This window comes from Marmota flaviventris (assembly GCF_047511675.1).
Source record: "Marmota flaviventris isolate mMarFla1 chromosome 5 unlocalized genomic scaffold, mMarFla1.hap1 SUPER_5_unloc_2, whole genome shotgun sequence".
Taxonomy (NCBI): domain Eukaryota; kingdom Metazoa; phylum Chordata; class Mammalia; order Rodentia; family Sciuridae; genus Marmota; species Marmota flaviventris.
The window spans coordinates 34,870-54,558 of record NW_027287680.1 but is presented as its reverse complement, the minus strand read 5'-3'; positions in this window follow the sequence as shown (position 1 = coordinate 54,558).

Below are 19,689 nucleotides of genomic sequence, written 5' to 3'. Positions count from 1 at the left end.
AGTTAACTGAAGAAATTCTCATTAAGATTAAAAACAGGAACAGGCCCAGCGGCCTGCTGAGGAGCAGAGCCGCCCCCCACCCCCTGCGCCTGCCAGGTAGGCGGAACTGTGACCACCGACAAAAAAGGCCCAGTGGCCCGCGGAGGGGCAGAGCTGCCAACCACCCCTGCAAGGTAGAAGCGCCTGCAACCCACCATCAGAACAGGAGCAGCGGCCTGCTGAGAGGCAGAGCCGCCCCCTCCCCCCGCGCCAGCAAGGTAGACGGAACTGTGACCACCCACAGAACAGGCCCAGCAGCCTGCTGAGGGGCAGAGCTGCCAACCACACCGGCAAGGTAGGCGGACCTGCGACCCACCGGCAGAACAGCCCCAGAGGCCTGCAGAGGGGCAGTGCCGCTGCCTGCGCCTGCAAAGTAGGCAGAACTGCGACCACCGACAGAACAAGCCTAGCGACCCGCAGAGGGACAGAGCCGCCGCCCGCGCCTGCAAGGTAGGCGGACCTGCTACCGACCGGCAGAACAGACCCAGCGGCCTGCCGGCGTGGTAGGCACATTGCCCCAATTGGAGGAGGGGCAGAGCCGCCGCCCGCGCCTGCGAGGGAGACTTTGCAACTATATAAGACCAATATAAATATATAGGGGGAAAATTCAATAGCACAAAGTTTCACCAAGCAGAAAGAAACGCGAACAGTATGAAGAGACAAGGAAAGAAAGGACCACAAGCAATGCAGTTCAACTCAACGTTAGAAGAGGTAATAGCTGCAGCAGATGGAATGTCAGATAAAGAATTCAGGATATACATGCTTCAGATGATCTGGAGTCTCAAGGAAGACATCAGACAGCAAAATCAGACAATGAAAGATCACTTCAACAATGAATTACATAAACAAATCCAAGAAGCAAAAGATCAACTATACAGAGAGATAGAGGTTATAAAAAACAAACAAACAGAAATCCTAGAAATGCAGGAAGCAATAAACCAACTTAAAAACTCAATTGAGAATACTACCAGCAGAGTAGAACACTTAGAAGATAGAACATCAGACTATGAAAACAAAGTATTTCAACTTGAAAAGAACATAGACTGCCACAGTCTGGCTGGGCACAAATGCCGCAGTCTGGCTGGGCACACAATCACGAGCCACCACACAGCTTGTAGATTCAAACAGCAACTCTTTATTCCCGAACTCACACCAGCCATCTACAATCACGTTCTGGGGAAATCCACGTTCTCTGCCCAAATCCACGTTCTCTGCCCAAATCCACCTCCACTGGGCTTCTATCTCCAAAATATACTGTCTGAATCCCGTGAGAACTCAAGGGGAACTCAGGCAGCAGGATATGCCCTATTCCCAGCAGGAATAATCTTAAACCTTAAACCTGGAACCTAAACTGGGAACGCCCTAAACACGATTATCTTAAAACCGGGAACACCCTAATCTGCCTTGGTCCTTGAGCAAGGTCACCTACATTCAATGTCGCTGCAACATGTCAGCAACATGGGGTACGCTGGCAAGGAAATTGTCATACCTACTTGGCTAATGGCTCCCAGCATCTCCCCCCTTCTGATTAATTAAACAACAAGCAATGTGGCTTAAGGACCGTGCCTGGTAGGTTGTCCAAATCAACATATGGTTCTTACCCGTCATCGGAAAACTGACCTCTAGGCGTCAGCCTCCTGTCTTAGGTTGATACCACTGCAATTGAATCATACCCGTCACTGACTACCGGTCCAGCATACAGCCATACTTGTGGATAGGTCTATGCACCAGTGGGGGGGTGAGGTTCTTTGCCTCACCTCTGTTGGCCCCCAAATTTGGCCTTGGTGCCAGTGGGGGAGTGAGGTTAATGTGGCTTATGGACCGTGCCTGGTAGGTTGTCCAATTCAACATATGGTTCTTACCCGTCATCGGAAAACTGACCTTTAGGCGTCAGCCTCCTGTCTTAGGTTGATACCACTGCAATTGGATCATACCCGTCACTGACTACCAGTCCAGCATAAGCCATTGGCCCCCAAATTTTAGACCATCACTAGCAGAAGGGAGGAGGATACAGAAATGCCACGACACCAAGCCAATTGACGGCTCCTTGGGAAAAAATTGCATCACTGGTGACAACATCAGCAAAGATATGTCAGCACTACCACAATTAACATGGGGTGCGCTGGCAAGGAAATAAAAATTGCATCACTAGTGACACCATCAGCAAAGATATGCCAGCATTACCACAATTCGCTGCACCAAACGATAGTTACATAGTCCAGGCAAGTTCTGCAAGCAGTTCAAAGCAGAGGAATCTATCAATATGTCCATTTCCTCCCAAAATCCGTTTCCTCCCAAAGTAAGTTGACTCTTTGATTGAGCATTACTTGTTGAGTTCTTCACCGGCACTGGGATGGAGATAGGAATTCTGGCAATGATGCTAAAGAGACATTATCCTGAAAAGAATTATTAAATATAATGAAAAGGAAAGGTGAAAGTAAACAAACAGATCTGTTAACCTACTTTAAAAACAATCTTTAACAGCTGTTTACCTAATTTAAATTAAACCATTTAAATCACGTGAATAAAAATAATAATAATTCAGATCCATTTTTTCATGAGCGCTCCTCATATAAGAAATATGGACATACGCACATACAGACATACAACACAAAACACAAGAGTGTACACAAACGTACAACACATAAGAAAATAGTAAAGGCCTTGTAGCTTTACCTAGGTGAAATCGCCATTGCAATGTTTAAAAACTCCACAGTCAAAAAATAAAACTGATCAGAAAAACATTAACCTAGGTTTGTATGAGCTCAAAAAATAAAAATAGAACCTTATGATGTGGAAAAATGCAATAATAAAATAGCTATTGAAAAAAGCATCCTGGTTAATCACTGTCGCAGATGTAAGAATGGCCAAGCTGGAGTTCTGGATATCAGCTGTTATGGATTTGAGTCAAATCATCTTCATCTTCTTTTCGATCTGTAGAAATTGTTTTAGTTAATCTCTCTGGAATCCAAATCAGCTGCTGTTCTCCCTGTGGAAAAACACAAACAGACCCCCGACTCCAGACAATCACTGGGTCAGGACCTTTCCATTGTCCTGTTAGAATATCTTTCCAAAGTACTTTAGGCTTATGTACATTTTTTGGATACATAAATGCCTTTCCGCAGCACTAAGTCCTGTTGAATCCAAATTTAAAAAGTTTAGAGTAAAAAGCGTTATTTTAAGTTTATCTTTGGGGGATATATACCCCTTTCCAATTCCCTCTTTTTGCTTTAATAAGTATGTTTTAATAGTTTGATGAGCTCTTTCAACTATGCCTTGTCCCTGTGGATTGTATGGGATTCCTGTTATATGAGTAATACCAAATGATGAGCAAAATTGTTTAAAAGAGGTAGAGGTATAGCCAGGACCATTATCAGTTTTTAACTGTTTAGGAACGCCCACAGTGGCAAAATTTTGTAAGCAATGAGCTATAACATCTTTAGTTTTTTCTCCGGCATGAAGGGAGCCCATCAAAAATCCAGAAGAAGTATCGACTGTAACGTGTAAATATTTTAATTTTCCAAATTCTGGCAAGTGTGTGACGTCCATCTGCCAAATATGGTTAGGTATCAGTCCTCTAGGATTGACTCCAAGATTAACTTGTGGTAAAAATGTCACACAATTTTGACATTGTTTTATTATATGTCTGGCTTGTTCCTTAGTTATTTTAAAACGCTTTTGTAAAGTATTAGCATTAACATGAAACCTTTTATGAAAATTTGTAACTTCTTCAAATGTAGAGAAAATATGTATGTCATGTGTAGTTTTATCTGCTAAATCATTGCCTAAACTAAGGGCTCCAGGCAATCCTGTATGTGCCCTAATATGTCCTATGAAGAATGGATCTTTTCTGTCCCAGATTAGACTTTGTATAGTGGAAAACAAAGAGAAAACAGTAGAAGAAGGGGAAATCCAACCAGCATCTTCAAGAGATACTATAGCATTAACTACATACTGACTATCAGAAAATAAATTAAATACAGAATCTTTAAACATCAAAAAAGCTTGTAAAACTGCATTAAGCTCTACCTTTTGAGCTGATTGTTTGGGTACTAAAAATGTAGAAGTTTGATCTGGGGTAACTACTGCTGCTGTACCATTATTAGACCCATCAGTGAATATATTTGGAGCATTCATGATAGGTGTTTTTCTTGTCATTTCAGGAAAAACTACAGGATGCTTAGACCAAAAAGACAACAAAGGATTAGATGGTAAATGATTATCAAATGAAACATTAGATTTACACATGATTATTGCCCAAGTATTTAACTCATTAGCTAACTCATCAATTTGATCCATAGTATATGGAGTAATAATTTTATTGGGAGAAATTCCAAACACTCCCTTCGCTGCTTTTATTCCTTTGAGTATTAATTGTCCTACAGCCTCAGGATACCTAGTAATAATAGTGTTAGGAGAATCAGATAAATGTATCCATAATATTGGACCTTCTTGCCAAAATACTCCTGTAGGAATATTTTTTGTTGGTAGTACAATAAATAATAAAGGCAAACTTACATCAATTCTATCCAAATGCATATTTTCCATATATGTTTCAATAATTTTTAATGCCTTTCTTGCTTTAGGAGTTAACATGCGGGGTGAATTTGGATCTGATGGACCTTTTAGAATATCAAATAAAGGTCCCAACTCTCCTGTTGGTATACCTAGATAAGGCCTTATCCAATTTATGTCTCCCAATAACTTTTGAAAGTCGTTAAGTGATTTGAGTTGATCTACTCGTATTTGAATTTTTGGTGGACGGACCATGGTTGAGGATAATAGAACTCCTAAATAATTAATTGGAAAATTTAATTGTACTTTATCTATTGCTATCTCTAGATTATAATTTTTTAATAAGTTTGTAAGTGTGGCATAACATTCCAGCAATATGTTTTTATCTTTATGTGCCAATAATACATCATCCATATAGTGAAATATTTGTAGTTCAGGATTTTGATTTCTAAGTGGCTGGATTGCTTTGTTAACATATATTTGACACATAGTTGGAATGTTAGCCATCCCTTGAGGGAGTACTTTCCATTCATATCTCTGATCAGGACCTTCATGATTTAATGCAGGGATAGTAAATGCAAAACGTGGACTATCCTCGGGATGAATTGGAATTGAAAAAAAACAATCTTTAATATCTATAGCTAAAACATGCCAGGTTTTTGGCAAAGCAGACAATTGAGGAATCCCTGAGTGAGCAGGTCCCATAATAACCATCTCATTATTAATGGCTCTTAAATCTTGCAATAATCTCCATTTACGAGATTTCTTTTTGATGACAAAAATGGGAGTATTATGGGGAGATACAGAAGGTTGTATATGTCCTTCCGCTAATTGTTGTTTGACCAGATCATGGGCTACTTGTGTCTTTTCTTTAGTCAGGGGCCACTGAGGAACCCACACTGGTCTTTCTGATTTCCAAGTAATTTTGATTGTCTCAGTGGCCCTTTCTGAAAATCCAACCCATGTCTGTCTGTTCCTTGATCTATTTGTACTGGTGCTGCTATACCTTGCCCTTGTTTTCCTAATCTTTTTTCTTTCCTAAAGCCTTGTCTAGCCCTAGTAGTGGGCACATTAGGATTGATGTTATTTGTTAACGTCAAACCTAATTGATCTAGGACATCTCGTCCCCATAAATTTATAGGAAGATGATCCAATACATATGGCTGTATAGTTCCTTCACATCCTTCAGGATCCTTCCAATCTAATATCATAGAACTTCTATGGGGATTAGTCGCCACTCCTAGGCCTCGAAGCGTTTGAGTGGCTTGTTGTAATGGCCAATGTTTTGGCCATTCTTGACGAGATATGATGCTAAGTTCAGCTCCTGTGTCCAGTAGCCCATTAAACTCATGACCTTGAATATTTAGTTTTAGCATTGGGCGAGAATCTAAATTTAAAGACAACATAGCCCAATCTACACCTGTGGAGCCTTATCCCCTGGAACCTCTTTCTACACTATGACTAGGAAATTTATTATGTAGGCTGGGTATTATTAACAACTGTGCTATTCTATCTCCAGGTGAAATTACTGATATACCTCTTGGAGAACTAGCTATAATTTTTATTTCACCTACATAATCGGGATCAATTACCCCAGGACTTATCATAAGTCCTTTTAATGTAGATGAACTACGTCCCAGTAATAAGCCTACTGTTCCTTGGGGAAGAGGTCCTTTTACTCCTGTGGGAATGATTTGAACTCCCATCTCTGGAGTTAATACTGCTCTGGCAGAGGCGCAGATGTCCAACCCTGCGCTCCCTCGGGTTTGTCTGATGAGGGATTTAATGGACAATGTGTCCTGGGCACTACACTGATGGTGTTGCTGGGATCCTCCACTGCCCCGTAGATTTGTGGTTGTGGGCCCCGGGGCATTGGGCCCCCCTGTCCGTTTTTTGGCAATGGAGCCTGATGCCTTTCTCCACGATATCTTGGATAAATACCTGGTCTTTGTCCGTTTTTTGATAAGGGAGTACCTTCTATGGTGGTTTGAGAACGGCATTCATTAGCCCAATGTCTCCCTCTACGGCATCGTGGGCAAATACCCGGTATTCTATTCCTTCGATACCTACTTTTGTTAAACCCTCCTCCTATGGGGCAATTCCTTTTAAAATGTCCTGTTTGTTCACAATCATAGCATGTTTTTGGCCTGGCATCTAAAGCCTGTTGTACTGCAGCTGCCAAGACTTGCCCTTGTTCATTAATATCTCTACATAATTTAATATATGTTTTTAAATCTTCATGTCTCCATGGTCTAATAACCTCTCTGCAGCAACGATTTGCTTGGTCATAAGCCAGTTGTTTTATTAATGGCATTGCTTGTTCTGTATCCCCAAAAATTTTGGCAGCCGTTTGAATTAGCCTATCTACAAAGTCAGCGTAAGGTTCATTAGCTCTCTGTATTACCTTAGATAGCTGACCTTGTAAATCTCCATGTCCTTGTAAAGTCTTCCATGCCCTAACTGCGTCTGCAGCAATTTGTGCATATATAGCAGGATCATATTCAATTTGTTGCCGTTGACCCTCATAAGGTCCTTTTCCTAACAACATATCTAGATTTCTTTGAGGGTAACCGGCTGCTGCATTTCGCCTAGCTGTCTCCGTGCAAAATTCCTCATTGGCAACCTTCCATAACAAATATTGTCCTTCATTTAGTACAGATTTACACATGCTAGCCTAATCTGCTGGCGTCATGTCCAAGTTAGTAATGGACTCAACCATGCTTACCGTGAAGGGAGCTTGGGGACCATAGGTTGTTACAGCCTCCTTTAACTGCTTCACTGTTTTAAAATCTAATGCACGGTGAATTCGCTGCCCTCCTGCCTGTTCAAGTACAGGGCATGCTAATCTTTGAGGTCCTGTCTCAGGATCCCATTTATCAACTACGGGGTTTGAGGGCCACTCAGCTGTCTCCATCGGTGGGGCTGTTGGTTGAATTACGCCCTCTTGTGATAAAACGGAGTTAGTAACAGCCTCCTGTTGTGGCCTTTTTCCTAACAACCCCTTTTCCTTTAAATTTTCTTCCTCTGTCTGACTAGCTCGAGAGACCTTCTCTTTTGCTTGATCTAAAATGTCTTTCTCCATGGTCTGAACCTCTAACAATTTACTTAACATCTTTTCGGTTTGTTTTTTACTAATTTCTAATCTACTATAAAGATAACGCAACCCAATAAGATAACACAAAACAAAGCCGAAACTGAATGAAACAAAAACGGAATAAAAAATCGTTGTATCAATTTTCTCTTCCTCAGGGCCGACAAACTTCAAACCTTTAGTCAACCATTTTTTCCAGTTTGCCTGAGAAATTTCTAGGGATAGGCAGCTTGAAACAAAAACAAGATAAATCAAAACAATAACACATTGTTTTTTGAATTGGTCACCCATTCTTTCTCTCTTCCTCAAGAGCGAGAAATTTCACTTACCTCTAAGCTTCAGAAGTTCCCCGTACGAGCCGCCAAATGCCACAGTCTGGCTGGGCACAAATGCCGCAGTCTGGCTGGGCACACAATCACGAGCCACCACACAGCTTGTAGATTCAAACAGCAACTCTTTATTCCCAAACTCACACCAGCCATCTACAATCACGTTCTGGGGAAATCCACGTTCTCTGCCCAAATCCACGTTCTCTGCCCAAATCCACGTTCTCTGCCCAAATCCACGTTCTCTGGGGTTCTGTCTCCCAAAATATACTGTCTGAATCCCGTGAGAACTCAAGGGGAACTCAGGCAGCAGGATACGCCCTATTCCCAGCAGGAATAATCTTAAACCTTAAACCTGGAACCTAAACTGGGAACGCCCTAAACACGATTATCTTAAAACCGGGAACACCCTAATCTGCCTTGGTCCTTGAGCAAGGTCACCTACATTCAATGTCGCTGCAACATGTCAGCAACATGGGGTACGCTGGCAAGGAAATTGTCATACCTACTTGGCTAATGGCTCCCAGCAATAGACAGCTCAGCAAGACTGTTAAGAAACCATGAGCAGAACATCCAAGAAATATGGGATAACATTAAGAGACCAAATTTAAGAGTCACTGGGATACAGGAAGGGACAGAGTTTCAAACCAAAGGAATGAGCAATCTATTCAATGAAATAATACGAGAAAACTTCCCAGACTTGAAGAATGAGACAGAATCCCAAATCCTAGAAGCCTACAGGACGCCGAATGTGCAAAATCATAAGAGATCCACACCTAGACACATTATAATGAAGATGCCCAACATTCAGAATAAGGAGAGAATTTTAAAAGCTACAAGAGAAAGGAAGCAGATTACATTTAGGGGTAAGCCAATCAGGATAACAGCTGATCTTTCAACACAGACTCTGAAAGCTAGAAGATCCTGGAATAACATATTTCAAACACTGAAAGAAAATGGGTTCCAACCAAGAATTGTGTATCCAGCGAAATTAAGCTTCAGGATGGAAGATGAAATTAAAACCTTCCACGATAAACAAAAGTTAAAAGAATTTGCAGCTAGAAAACCATCTCTTCAAAACATCCTCGGCAAAACATTACAGGAGGAGGAAATGGAAAATAACAATGAATACCAACAGTGGGAGGTAGGACAGTAAAGGGGGGAAAATAATCAAAGAGGAAAACAAACCATGTTTAGTAATATAAATAAACAAATATGGCTAGAAGAACAACCCATATCTCAATAATAACCCTAAATGTTAATGGCTTAAACTCACCAATTAAGAGACACAGGCTAGTAGAATGGATCACAAAACAAGACCCAACAATATGCTGCCTACAGGAGACGCATTTGATAGGAAAAGACATACATAGGCTGAAGGTGAAAGGTTGGGAAAAATCATATCACTCATATGGACTTCGGAAACAAGCAGGTGTGTCCATACTCATATCAAATAAAATAGATTTCAAGCCCAAGTTAATCAAAAGGGATAAAGAGGGACACTACATACTGCTCAAGGGAACCATACACCAACAAGACATAACAATCATAAATATATATGCCCCTAACAATGGTGCAGCTCTGTTCATCAAATAAACTCTTCTCAAGTTCAAGAGTCTAATAGACCACCATACAATAATCATGGGAGACTTCAACACACCTCTCTCACCAATGGACAGATCTTCCAAACAAAAGTTGAATAAGGAAACTATAGAACATAATAACACAATTAATAACCTAGACTTAATTGAAATATATAGAATATACTACCCAACATCAAGCAGTTACACTTTTTTCTCAGCAGCACATGGATCCTTCTCAAAAATAGATCACATATTATGTCACAGGGCAACTCTTAGACAATATAAAGGAGTAGAGATAATACCATGCATCTTATCTGATCATAATGGAATGAAACTGAAAATCAACGATAAAAGAAGGAAGGAAAAGGCATACATCACTTGGAGAATGAACAATAGGTTACTGAATGATCAATGGGTTATAGAAGACATCAAGGAGGAAATTAAAAAATTCTTAGAGATAAATGAAAACACAGATACAACATATCGGAATCTATGGGACACATTGAAAGCAGTTCTAAGAGGAAAATTCATTGCGTGGAGTTCATTCCTTAAAAAAAGAAAAAACCAACAAATAAATGATCTCATACTTCATCTCAAAATCCTAGAAAAAGAAGAGCAAAACAACAGCAAAAGAAGTAGAAGGCAAGAAATAATTAAAATCAGAGCTGAAATTAATGAAATAGAAACAAAAGAAACTATTGAAAAAATTGACAAAACTAAAAGTTGGTTCTTTGAAAAAATAAACAAAATCGACAGACCCTTAGCCATACTAGCGAAGAGAAGAAGAGAGAGAACTCAAATTACTAGCATACGGGATGAAAAAGGCAATATCACAACAGACACTTCAGAAATACAGAAGATAATCAAAAACTATTTCGAATCCTTATACTCCAATAAATTAGAAGATAGTGAAGGCATAGATAAATTTCTTAAGTCATATGATCTGCCCAGATTGAGTCAGGAGGATATAGAAAACCTAAACAGACCAATATCAATTGAGGAAATAGAAGAAACCATCAAAAGATTACCAACTAAGAAAAGCCCAGGACCGGATGGGTATACAGCAGAGTTTTACAAAACCTTTAAAGAAGAACTAATACCAATACTTTTCAAGCTACTTCAGGAAATAGAAAAAGAGGGAGAACTTCCAAATTCATTCTATGAGGCCAACATCACCCTGATACCTAAACCAGACAAAGACACTTCAAAGAAAGAAAACTACAGACCAATATCTCTAATGAACCTAGATGCAAAAATCCTCAATAAAATTCTGGCCACTCGGATACAAAAACATATCAAAAAAATCGTGCACCATGATCAAGTAGGATTCATCCCTGGGATGCAAGGCTGGTTCAATACACGGAAATCAATAAATGTTATTCACCACATCAATAGACTTAAAAATAAGAACCATATGATCATCTCGATAGATGCGGAAAAAGCATTCGACAAAGTACAGCATCCCTTTATGTTCAAAACTCTAGAAAAACTAGGGATAACAGGAACATACCTCAATATTGTAAAAGCAATCTATGCTAAGCCTCAGGCTAGCATCATTCTGAATGGAGAAAAATTGAAGGCATTCCCTCTAAAATCTGGAACAAGACAGGGATGCCCTCTCTCACCACTTCTGTTCAACATAGTTCTCGAAACACTGGCCAGAGCAATTAGACAGACGAAAGAAATTAAAGGCATCAAAATAGGAAAAGAAGAACTTAAATTATCACTATTTGCTGATGACATGATTCTATACCTAGCAGACCCAAAAGGGTCTACAAAGAAACTATTAGAGCTAATAAATGAATTCAGCAAAGTGGCAGGATATAAAATCAACACGCATAAATCAAAGGCATTCCTGTATATCAGCGACAAATCCTCTGAAATGGAAATGAGGACAACCACTCCATTCACAATATCTTCAAAAAAAAATAAAATACTTGGGAATCAACCTAACAAAAGAGGTGAAAGACTTATACAATGAAAACTACAGAACCCTAAAGAGAGAAATAGAAGAAGATCTTAGAAAATGGAAAAATATACCCTGTTCATGGATAGGCAGAACTAACATCATCAAAATGGCGATATTACCAAAAGTTCTCTATAGGTTTAATGCAATGCCAATCAAAATCCCAATGGCATTTCTTGTAGAAATAGAGAAAGCAATCATGAAATTCATATGGAAAAATAAAAGACCCAGAATAGCAAAAACAATGCTAAGCAGGAAGTGTGAATCAGGCGGTATAGCGATACCAGACTTCAAACTATACTACAGAGCAATAGTAACAAAAACAGCATGGTACTGGTACCAAAACAGGCGGGTGGACCAATGGTACAGAATAGAGGACACAGAAACCAATCCACAAAACTACAATTATCTTATATTTGATAAAGGGGCTAAAAGCATGCAATGGAGGAAGGATAGCATCTTCAACAAATGGTGCTGGGAAAACTGGAAATCCATATGCAACAAAATGAAACTGAATCCCTTTCTCTCACCATGCACAAAAGTTAATTCAAAATGGATCAAGGAGCTTGATGTCAAATCAGAGACACGCCGTCTGATAGAAGAAAAAGTTGGCTCCGATCTACATACTGTGGGGTCGGGCTCCAAATTCCTCAATAGGACACCCATAGCACAAAAGTTAATAACTAGAATCAACGAATGGGACTTACTCAAACTAAAAAGTTTTTTCTCAGCAAAAGAAACAATAAGAGAGGTAAATAGGGAGCCTACATCCTGGGAACAAATCTTTACTCCTCACACTTCAGATAGAGCCCTAATATCCAGAGTATACAAAGAACTCAAAAAATTAGACAATAAAATAACAAACCACCCAATCAACAAATGGGCCAAGGACCTGAACAGACACTTCTCAGAGGAGGACATACAATCAATCAACAAGTACATGAAAAAATGCTCACCATCTCTAGCAGTCAGAGAAATGCAAATCAAAACCACCCTAAGATACCATCTCACTCCAGTAAGATTTGCAGCCATTATGAAGTCAAACAACAATAAGTGCTAGCCTATCCCTAAAAAACAAATGCCAAATGTCTTCTTTGATATAAGGAGAGTAACTAAGAACAGAGTAGGGTTGAAGAGCATGAGAAGAAGATTAACATTAAACAGGGATGAGAGGTGGGAGGGAAAGGGAGAGAGAAGGGAAATTGCATGGAAATGGAAGGAGACCCTCAGGGTTATACAAAAGTACATACAAGAGGAAGTGAGGGGAAAGGGAAAAAATAATGCATGGGGGACAAATGAATGATAGTAGAGGGGGCAGAGAGAGAAGAGGGGAGGGGAGGGGAGGGGAGGGGGATAGTAGAGGATAGGAAAGGCAGCAGAACACAACAGACACTAGTATGGCAATATGTAAATCAATGGATGTGTAACTAATGTGATTCTGCAATCTGTATATGGGGTAAAAATGGGAGCTCATAACCCACTTGAATCAAAGGGTGAAATATGATATATCAAGAACTATGTAATGTTTTGAATAACCAACAATAAAAAATTTAAAAAAAAAGATTAAAAACATATGTAAGAACATTCATTTTCCCTAAAAGTGTCTTAGTTCATCTTTCATAACTATAATGGAATATCTGAGGCTGAGTAACTTTATGAAGAAAAGAGTTTTATTTTGGTTTATGATTCTGGAGGTCCAAGGTCAAGGTCTAGGTCACCTAGTGATTTTCTTCTTTTGGAAGAGTCTCAAAGAGATACAGGGCATCACATGGCAATAGAGAAAGAGTGTGTGTATTTATATCTCTCTGGTATTTCTCTGCTGGTATTTCTCCTTCATATAAAGCCATCAGTATTCAATCACAGGTTCCCTGCTCTGATGATTTTATCTAATGCTAATCACCTTTGAAAGGCCCCATTTCTAACCATCATAGTGAGATGACGGCAAAGGACAGGTAGTTGGCATAGATAGTGGAGGATCTGGTTGAGAAGATGGGGGAAAATTCAAAGACAAGAAAACAACTCCAGAGCACTTCCCCAGTCTCAACTAGCTACCAACACCAGGGAATTGCTCCTCCCAACACAAGGAGTTGCTAATGAGATCCCCCTGGGTGGCTCTTTTCCTGCCTTTTGGGCAGGTGTGAAGGATAAGAAGAGGTAGCCCCCTATGGAAGCTCTTTTTCTGCATTTTGAGCACAAAGGCAAGATAGGTAGGAGGGAGGAAACCTGAGATCTATAAAGGGGCAAGATAAACCCTCTCTCACTGATACCAGCTCTGGGTCCCCTTCTCTCCAGAGAAGTTTATTATCTCTATTCTGCCCCTTAAATAAAACTTGCTTTCTGCACTTGCTGGGCATTTCTCTGGTGTTTAATTTTCAACACCAGGGAACAAGGACCTGATCCTGATTTCTAAGACTAAAATCAGCTGTGGCTCATCCAGGATCATCAGCTAGGTAATCTCCTCTGCACCTCACATCTTTCTGAGGTGCCTTTCTGTCTTTGTCTCTCCTTTCTGGAGGAGAATAATGGGTACCCATTGGCAGGTTAAATGCAGCTAATGCAAGCTGCCATTCTACAAGACTCAGGTGTGAAGGTTTTGGTCTTGGTGACTTCTAATCACCTGTCCTTCAGGTCAGGTGTGTTAGGTTCTGCCAAAGCCGTTTTTCACTTCCCTATCCAGGCTTGGAGCATGTCTGGCATCACTAGACAGCCATCCCTAATCTCAGTTTTCCTTTGGATGCATGGAGACAAGGAAAGGGGTGGAACAACTATGAGATTCTGGCCAGGCCACTCTCTGGGGGAGTCTCAATGTTTTCTCCCCCAATCTCTTCTATTGACCTAAGATGACTGGTGGATCAAGTGGTGCTGAACAAACACCCCAGTAACACATTCACCTCTGTAGGAGCCCAACTGCTCTCTCCCACACTCACTCCTCCCAGGCACTCCCCTGATGGGTGAGGGGATCAGACGACCCATTGAGAGAGGGACATTTTACCTGCAGTGGTTCATAAGGAAATGTTTGGGTTCCCTTTGTTTGCATAGTAAGCATTTACAAGCCCATAGGGATTCTCCCCTTTGTTGTTTCTGTGCTCCACTAGTTTCTTTGGTTGCAAAAATGGAGGCTTATATCCACCTTTGTTCAATTCACCTCTTTCATAAACTCCTCCAAGAAAAGGGCATTAAGCATCCAAGAACCACTAGATGTCATCCTTATTCTCTGGAGATTCCTCTACCCCACAAACTCTCAATTCCAACCCTTATTTCTAATGATTCTAATTCTTAATAATTTTTTCAAACCCTGTATGAAGGAGGGGCAATTATTTCAGACCAAACTACATAATCATATAAACACACAGAGTAGAGGAATATTCCCCCATTGTAGGCCTTATTTGTTTTTCCCCCGTTGGGTCATCACATTTGGAAGTTGAATAATGGCAGAAGGGGATCAGTCATAGCTGCTGAGTACGAACCCTCCAGGTCTTCAGCATGAGGCAAACAGAGGTCCTCGTTCATTTTATCTGGTAAGACAGCAATAAATCTGGCAGAACCAGGTAGAGGTGGGTTTTGCTGACTGTCAGAAGTTCATTTTAGGGAGACATCCCTAACAAAATGGACAGTTTTCTCTGGCCCGGGCACCTGAATTCTGCTTTACCTTACTCAGATGGAACTTCCTTCTTAACAGTTATTCCAGGCTCACCACTAGGGGGCATACTGAAAAACTGGGACAAGTTTGACCCACAGCTGCCCATTTTCTTCTGCTTCCAGGCCTGGCCTCAATAAAAACTCTCTGATAGAGAATTTTGGCCTCCATAGGGAAGTACAAATTTTAATACTATTTTACAACTTAACATGTTTTACAAAGGGAAGGAAAATGGTCTGAAGTTCCCTACATTCAGGCTTCCTTTGCTTTAAGAGAAAACCTCAAACTATGCAAACAGTGCAAATTACACTAAGCTGTAATCACTGCCATGACAGGAGAAGGTCTTAAGGAATTACTTACTGAGGGAAAAGAACAGAAGGACCCCAGAAATTTACACCTCCTACTGCCATCCACCAGTAGACCCTTCATCCTCCATATCCTGGCTTTCCCCCATCTGCCCCCCAAAAAAGCAGATCTTATACACGATTTCTCTAGGAGATGCCAGGGGAGAATTTGGGCCAATTAAAGTACATACCTCTTTCTCCCTCCAAGACTTAAGACAGATAAAAATATATTTGGGAAGCTTTTTGAAAATACAGATAAACATATTGAGGTGTTTCAGAACTAATGTCAGATGTTTGATCTCACCTAGAAAGATATTATGCTATTACTTAACCAAACTTTAATCTCCAATGAGAAGGAGACTGTACTAAAAGAAGCCAAATATCTTGGGAATGACCTATATGACACCCATGCCCCAGAAGCACAAAGTAGATGCAAACCTAATTATTCATCTGGACAACCAGTTTCTAGAATTAATCCTCAATGGGATCCAAATGATGACCAGGATGACTGGAAAATTAGACATTTCCAGATGTGAATCCTTGAGACCCTCAGAAAATCCAAACAGAAACCTATTAATTAGTCCAAGATTTCTGAGATCCAACAAGGCCCTTAGGAAAGTCCCAACATCTTTCTGAAAAAAACTCAGGGAGGCAGTAAGAAAATATACCACATAGTTACTGAATCCACAGAGAGCCACATGCTTTTTTAAAATATAAATTTATCATTCATTTAGTCAGCCCCAGATATTCAGAGGAAATTATAAAAATTGGCATACGGCCCTGATCACTCCTTAGATGATATCCTATGGCTTGCAACTTCCACCTTTTATAACAGAGATTGGGGGAAAGGAAGGAAAGGGACCGTAGAGATAGGAAAAAGTCTGAGGTGAGCTGGTTATACTCCTAGGAGGAGTAAGCTTCCAGGGTAAGAAAGGAGAAAAATGGAATAAACCTCAATCCACAAAAGGGATTTGTTTCCCTTTTGAAAAGGAGGGACATTTCTAATGGGAATGTCCATGGGCCAAATGGACATTCTATTCTATGTCACCTATTTGATCTCACCTGGAAAGATATTATGATTTTACTTAACCAAACTTTAACCTCCAATGAGAAGGAAACTGTACTAAAAGAAGCCAAATATTTTAGGGATGACCTACATGTCACCTATCCTATATGTCAAGGCAGTCTTTGAAGTAATGAATGCCTCAGAGGAATTTGTCCTTGTGGCCAGATTTCCCCACATAGGCCTGATGTGTTCCAGGGTCAATTCTAATGGCTCCTGTAACTTCTGTCACCAAACATGAGCCCTGGGTAGGCTTCTCTGGAGAGACCCAAATAGTCAGTTTCCTCCTGGATACTGGCACCAGTTTTTCTGTACTCTTCTTTTACCCTGGACCTCTTTCCTCTAATTCTATGATAGTTCAAGGGGTGTTTGGATGACCTATTACTAAGAAGTTTATCCCTCTAATGAGTTGGGAGTGGGGTGGAATGTTTTATCATGCATTCATAATAGTCCCAGAATGCCTTATTTCTTTATTGGCAGGGAGGGGTGGGCGGGGATTTACTTTCAAAGCTTTAGGCTTCTATCACAATAAATCCAGGACCCTTGGGACCACTATGTCCATCTCTGTCACAATGTGATATCACCCTGAAGTTGGGGCCACTGATATTGTAAGGCAAAGTTGGCTAGGCAAAAAGTACAGTCACAATTAAAATAGTCTTAAAGTCTCTGTCTTTGAAAATCAGAGTCAATACTCCCTACATTCAGAGGCAAAAGGGAGCTTATTAGAGATCATTCAAAACCTCAAATGGCAGGAATTTCTAGTGCCCTGCAACAGTCCCTGCAATAAACCTATTTTATGAGTTCAGAAGCCAAATGGGGAATGACACCTAGTGTGGGACCTTAGAATGATTAGTAAAGCAGTCTTTCCCTCCACCTGAAGTTCCATATACCCTGTTAAAAATCTGAGATCCCATATGCTACTGCTTGGTTTTACTGTATTAGATTTAAAGGATGCCTTTTTCTATATACCCTTAGACTCTCAATCACAATATTTGCCTTCAAGGAACCAGATAATGGATCTCAATTAACCTGAACAGTGTTACCTCAAGGATTTAGAGATAGCACTCATTTGTTGGTATGAATCCTAGCCAAGGATCTAACAATTCAAAGACATGTCATCTGTGATTATTCTCCAAGTAGATGACATCCTCCTGTGTACCACAACCCAGGAGGAATGTTAAAAGGTCACTACAGATCTCTTAAGCTTCTTAGCTGACAGAAGATACAAGGTCTCAAAATGGAAAGCTCAATTATGTCAACAACATGTTCTGTACTTAGGATTACAGCTGTCTCAGGGAATCTGCAAGCTAGGATAGGAGAGGATAATCCCTCTAGGGCAATACCCTCTACCCCAGACAGTAAAACAACTTAAAGGCTTCTTAGGGATAACTGGATATTGCAGGCTTTAGATCCCTAGGTATGGGGAATTAGCTAAGCCTCTTTACACCCTCCTTAAGAAAACTCTACACCAAGGAACAACTATCCTAATGTAGGAACCAAAACATATTAAAGCTTTTAAGGCATTAAAAGGGTGCTTACTTCAAGCCCCCTGTCCTCAGGTTACTTATGAAGCAAAAATTTAACCTGTTTGTCACTGAAAGAGGAGGAATATCTCTGTGAGTGGTCACACTAAATAATGGAGCAGCTCCACAGCCAGTAGAATATCCCAGTAAAGAGCCTGACATGGTGTCTCAGTGATGGCCCCACTGTTTGGGAGTGGTTGCAGCAGTTGCCCTGCTAGTCCCTGAGGCAATCAAAACCACCCTGGGTATAGACCTCATTGTCTATATCTCTCATGATCTCCCAGAGATTTTAAACATTAAAGGAGGATTATGACTTTCAAATAGCCACCTTCTAATATACCAGGCTTTACTTCTAGAAGGACTCATAACTCAAATAAGAACTTGCTCTAATGTAAACCCAGCTACTTTCCTCCCAGAATAATCTGAGGGAAATCCTGAATATGACTGCCAAAAAGTTCTAGCCATGCATTACTCAGCCCAAGGAGAACTTCAGAGCCTGCCCCTGCCTAATGCAGACCTCACCATGTACACAGATGGGAGTGCCTTTATGGAACTAGGAGAATATAAGGCTGAATATACCACGGTGACTTTACATGACACTTTAGAGGCACAATTCTTGCCCCAAGGCACAAGTGCACATCTTGCAGAATTGATAGTGCTAAGTCTAGCACTCAGTGAGAAACAGCAGAGAGTTAATATTTACACTGACTCTAAATACCCTACCTAATCCTGTCCTGCATGTACATAGCAATTTGCAAAGAGAGAGGATTTCAAACAGCTGGGAGGACTTCCATAAAAAACTATGAATATTAAAGAAGTGGCAGTAATCCACTGCCAAGGACATAAAAATGGAATAAATGAGCTATCAGAAGGCTATAGATGAGCAGATCAACAGGCCAAAGAGGCTGCTAAGGGGACATAATGCCAACCAACAACCTTAGCCCCTCTACCATGGACAGAGCTCCCCTAGAGATAAGACCTCAATACATGCAAGAAGAAATACAGCAGGCTTTATCTTACCTTCTGGGTGGATTCAGATGGAAGAATCCATACCTGCTAACTCTCAGTGGAAGATTTTACACACTTTGCATCAATCTTTCCATTTAGGAGAAGAAACCATTCTCAAATTAACTCAAGAGATAGTTAAAGTAAAAAATATACCAAAAATAAGCCTGTGGTCCATGCCAGAGAAATATCCCACTTCACTCCACCAAAAAGCCTCCAGCATTAACCATATGTATATAAATGGTAGATACTTTTACTGTATGGACTGAGGCTTACTCCTCCTGAACTGAAAAGGTAGGAGAAGTGGTAAAAGTTTTATTGTAAGAGATAATTCCCAGATTTGGACTGCCTTTCAGCCTCCAGAGTGACAATGAAGCAGCTTTCAAGGCAGCTGTCACTCAAGGAATATCCAAGGTCCTAGGTGTAAGATATCATCTCCATCATGCATGGAGACCTCAATCCTTAGGAAAGATGGAAAAGAGAAATCTGAGAAAACTCACTCAAAACTACTACCCTTGGCCCAAAATGCTCTCCTTGGCCTTACTTAGAATTAGAAACACCCCAGAAACACTAGGGTTCAGTTCATTCAAACTCTTA